This window comes from Salvelinus sp. IW2-2015, linkage group LG28, assembly GCF_002910315.2.
Source record: "Salvelinus sp. IW2-2015 linkage group LG28, ASM291031v2, whole genome shotgun sequence".
NCBI classification, from domain to species: Eukaryota; Metazoa; Chordata; class Actinopteri; order Salmoniformes; family Salmonidae; genus Salvelinus; species Salvelinus sp. IW2-2015.
In genome coordinates, this window is record NC_036868.1 from 3,327,293 (window position 1) to 3,332,277 (window position 4,985).

At 44.1% G+C, this 4,985-nt stretch overlaps 1 protein-coding gene and 1 pseudogene across 5 annotated transcripts in view; one reads left to right on the forward strand and one right to left on the reverse strand.

Annotated features, from left to right (window-relative positions):
- The window catches only part of znf106b (zinc finger protein 106b), a 129,406-nt gene that overhangs the window by 25,288 nt on the left and 99,133 nt on the right, over positions 1-4,985 (forward strand). The window lies entirely within an intron of this gene.
- The window catches only part of LOC112067827 (NADPH oxidase organizer 1-like), a 7,569-nt pseudogene continuing 4,258 nt past the window's right edge, over positions 1,675-4,985 (reverse strand).

The following is a 4,985-nucleotide window of genomic DNA, read 5'->3' on the forward strand; positions in this document are numbered from 1 at the left end:
CTGTTAGAGCTCTCCCTGAGTCCACTGGCTTATACTGTTAGAGCTCTCCCTGAGTCCACAGCCTACATTCCTTAACCACATTATTAGACTGGTCCAGCCTGTTAAGCATATTGTCATCCTGTGTATTTCTGTCACATTTAAGTCTGGGATCTCTGGTATAAGCCAGTGGACTCYGGGAGAGCTCTAACAGTATAAGCCAGTGGACTCAGGGAGAGCTSTAACAGTATAAGAGTATGATTCATAGTAAGCWAGTGGTGGATAGAAATGGTGACTCCAAGACAGAAATTGGGTGCTTTGCTATGGATGAAAAGAGATGGAACCAGTGTTATCTGTAGGGCACTCGGCGTATGCCACAKACTCACAACATCCTGTTAAGTTTAAATCAGCATATTTTCTCCATTCAAAGTGGCGGACAAGTTATTTTAGTATGATATTTTAAAATMTATTGCAGTTTGCAGTACAACATGATTTGGAATCAACTATAGTTGCTAGTTATTTTAGTATTAGAATTTGTTGCAGTTTGCAGTACAATATGATATGGAATCAACCATAGTTGCTAATAACAGTTTTCCAGTATGGAAAAATAGAGATCCCTAGATTAAAAGGCCATACTATGAAAACACATTTTTGGATTTAACAGAAGGCACTAATTCATGACAATCACAGAAATGTTTTCTTGTTTTCTATCAAGCCTATCTAAATTMCTACTGAATATTTATTTACACCAGTATAAAACCTGACTTTTCACATTAAGAAAAATTCTTCATTAAAACAGGAACYTAAACAAATGACAGTAAACCCCCAACCTTAATATTTGTTCATCCACAAAATAAATCCTGAATTAACAGACAGCATTTAAAATAATGTCTACAATGCAGTTATCAGTATCCATCTGCAGGTGCATGGAAGTAGGCCTGACGAACAGAGCAAGAAGTAAACTTCCACATTAAAAATATACATAGAGCCAGAAGACAGTATCAGAAGGCAGGGCCTGGGGGCTGGATAGTAACTAGACATGAAGGTCTCGAGATGCTGTCTTCTGGGCTTCTAGTACAGTGACTCTGTGCTAAAGCCTTTAGATTCTCCTGGAACCATCAAGACAACCAGAAGTCCTGGCCACAACCCAGTCTTCACCTCGGTTTTAAAAGGCTAAGGAGGAACTGGCTGCCCATGACTCACCAGTGGGTCTGGACCCACCCCATTTAGGGTCAACACTGCTCCAATTTAGCGGCTCAGTCATCACAGCAGGCGCTGGCGACAGCTTGGCTTTGGAGGCGTTCTTTTCGCGTGAGCGTGTAGGTGCAAGTCGCGGACTGCCATGGGCCTGGGGGCACCTTGGGGGTGTGGGGGCCATGTCTGTGACGGTTTGGGTATAATCTTCGCTGGGCCTAGTGCCTCGCGCCTCCGACACGCCTGGGCTGCTGTGTGGGTTGGGTTGAGGTGCCGGTACGCCATCCACCAATGGTGGTGGGGGTTGGGTGGGTCTGGGTCGGTGGCCGCGAGGGACGCTCGTCTCCATGTCGGCGCGGTCAGGTTTGAGCGACGAGCTGCAGGACGACGAACTGAGGTCGTCGCTGAGTGAAGTCGCTGCCTCGCTTCCCATGCTGCCCTCGCTCCCTGCTGCCTCGCTTCCCATGCTGCCCTTGTGCTGCCAGCGAGGCTGCGCTTTGTGTCTATCCACCTCCCCGTCCACCTCCACCATGACAGTAGGTGTTGGAGTGCCCTTGCTAGGGTATGCCAGGGCGGGGGTGGTGACCATCACAGGTGAAGGGCTAGGCGGCGGCACAGATAGAACATAAAAGAATGAGACTTGAGCTTGTCGGTAGGCTTGAGCTGATTTGGTGTGGAAGGACTGGAGCCGGCGAGCTGCAGGAGGTTGCCTTGGAACGACTGCGCTCGTGGGAGTGTCCGGCCAGCGTGTGGTCAGAGCTGGAGCCGTGGACCTGCAGCTGGGCCTGGTTGAGAGCCGCCAGGCGGACACGAGGGTTGTTGTAGGGCTGCAGGTACATGGCAGGTACGTAGCCGGTCTTGCCATTTGTATCTGTCAAGAGGAGAAAGAAGAAGTGAGAAATTGTAAACTGACATGAGTTTGGATTTCATATCAGAAATCCCAATGTTGTCAAAGCCTTGGGACAATATGTTATCCTAGGTAATGATAGACGACAAGTCTGTGGCCTTTGTACACATTTGTCTGTCTAGCTTTCACTTAAATTGACAAGTCAATGGCCGTGTCCGAAATATGGCTTGGCTACTACTTACTTAAACTACATACTGTGTACTAATCTTACTACATACTATTTTGAACATACGTTTAGTAATAAGGTATGCAGTAAAAAACAAATTCAGAACTTGAGATTATAACCCACTGGGCAAAAACTGATTGAATCAGTGTTGTTTCCATGTAATTCCATGTGATGACGTTCAATCAACATGGAAAACTGATTGGATTTGAAAAAAGTCAACGTAGGGGAATTTTGTATTTTTTTCACCCCACCGTTTAACAATTTTTTTTGAATTCACATTAGATGAGAAATCAACCAAATGTAAATCAAAACTAGACGTTGAACTGACGTCTGGAAGGTTCTATCTGCATTTTTGTCCAAATGTAGTTTATTGACATATCTGTAGCGGCGTTCTCCTCCTCTTCATACGAAGAGGAGGAGCAGGGATCGAACCAAAATGCAGACTTGTGATTTGAAATTATATTTATTAAAGTAAAGACGAAAACACGAACTTCACTTAACTAAACAAAACAACAAACGGAGTAGACAAACCTGAACGTAAGGACTTACATGTAACGCAGAACGAACGAACAGGAAAATGACTACACAAAACGAACGAAACAGTCCCGTATGGTGCAACATAGACACAGACACCAGGAGACAACCACCCACAAACAAACACTGTGAAACTACCTACCTTAATATGATTCTCAATCAGAGGAGAAAAACCACCTGCCTCTAATTGAGAACCATATTAGGTACCCATTCACCAACATAGAAACAGAAAACATAGACTGCCCACCCAAACTCACGTCCTGACCAACATAACACATACAAAACTAACAGAAAACAGGTCAGGAACGTGACAATATCCTTGTTCTGTTCAATGTTCTCTACCTATATAGTACTCTAAATACCCCCTTAATGTTGTGAAGTTCAAATGAATAAAATATAAAAATTGCTGATACTATTCAAACCAATGAGGGTTCGGGACATAAAAGCCAATTATCGAATTATATTTATGCAAGATAGAACTTATTGGTATTTGGACACGGCCATTGTCAAGAGAATCTTTGGATTTGATTCAGTGAAAAGATAACAGCTAAGTAATTCAGTCATCCGTCAACTTCCAAGGGGAAGCTACCAACTGTTTTCTAATGATAGGGGTGGAACACGCTGAGAGGTTGTCTCACAAGAGCATTGAGCAGACAATGGCTCAGCTATCTCTGGTATTGGTTCTTCAGAATCAACCAATGATGACTTGTGATGTAGGTGAGATAATCAGCGTTGTTGTTTCTGCATGATATCTGATGGACGGGCAATGATACTCTGCATGCCTGTCTGCACCATGACTTTCAATTCCAATTCACTTCCTATTCTCTCAATGCATTTGCTGTCATCTGACCATAGAATTAGTATGAGTTGTAATCATTTTGATTCCATGGTTCCGACAGTCTGGAAGTCATGCTTCTCTTTACAGCTATAGCTACTGTATTCTTTCTGTTTAGTCAGACAGGTGTTGTTCAGTAACATACCTGATCAGCACCAGCCATTGTCAGACTTCTGCAGGACTTCCACCACTGAGCCAATGTCCACAGACACCTCGTCTCCATTTGTGGCTTTGTAGCTTCTGACAGCACTGTACAGCACACCTATTTGTGGTATCAGAATGTTAGGATAGGTGCAACATCATTATACTGTCAGTGGTGGTCCACACCTTGCAGTACATGCACAGTACAGTATTTGCAGTGTATATGTCTTGACGCTGGTGCATCGCTATATGTGAATGTTTTATATATTTGTTGATGTGAACATTTTTGCACACAGTACCCCTGATGATCCCTCCAAGTCTATAAAACATAAATACATATGTGTAAGGGATAAGAGATGATGGTCTCTTACTTTCTCCATAGGACCCGTCACTCTCGTCCTCCTCATCCCCCTCTACCTTCTCCAGGTATGGAGCAGGGAACAGGCCATACGCTTGTCCTCATTCTCCACCAGCCACCAGCCTGGGAGCAGAGGGAGAGGGGTTAGACTGGTGATGGACATTTATGATCAGTTCTCTCAAACCCATTACATGTCACATAATCAATACTTCATGCAGAGATTAAAAGTGATGCGATTTTACATGTTCATTACAAAGGAAAATACGTGCGCATTATACTTTACGGAAGGCAGACGTTCTCTCACCTGCTTTGTCTTTGATGAGCACGTCCAAGTTTTCGTCCACGGCCACTTTGAACGGCCGGTTCTTGGTGTCTTTGGTCTCATAGGGTGCCATGCACCGGTATGACTCTGTTACGAACGGCTGCGTAACGTTGCCAATGTTGACACTCTTGTCATGTCCAGTGGAATCCTCTGAAGGCATGATCATGATACTGAGGAAGGAAGTCACATTGTAAATGTATGACTATTTATTGTACTGAATTAAATCACCGAAACATAACGGGACACTGGTTTGAAGTCGATCCACTTGTGCTTAATGCTCAGGACATAGTGGTATTCCCTAAGAAATGTGCGTAATTCTCATTATAATCTACCTATTCTTGGCAAACTCTGGCTGTAGATCTTGGTCCTTCGGGTGGAAGTACCGGATGAGTTCAGGACACTGTGAGACCGCGCGGGTCACAGCTGAGGAGCTCGCTGCAGTATTTCTCCAAAAACTTGAGCTGGACCACCGACTTGCTTGGACCATTATTCTTTGTGTTAATCTTCATCCTCCAGTCTGATGAAGGAATATACGACGATTACTAATGAATG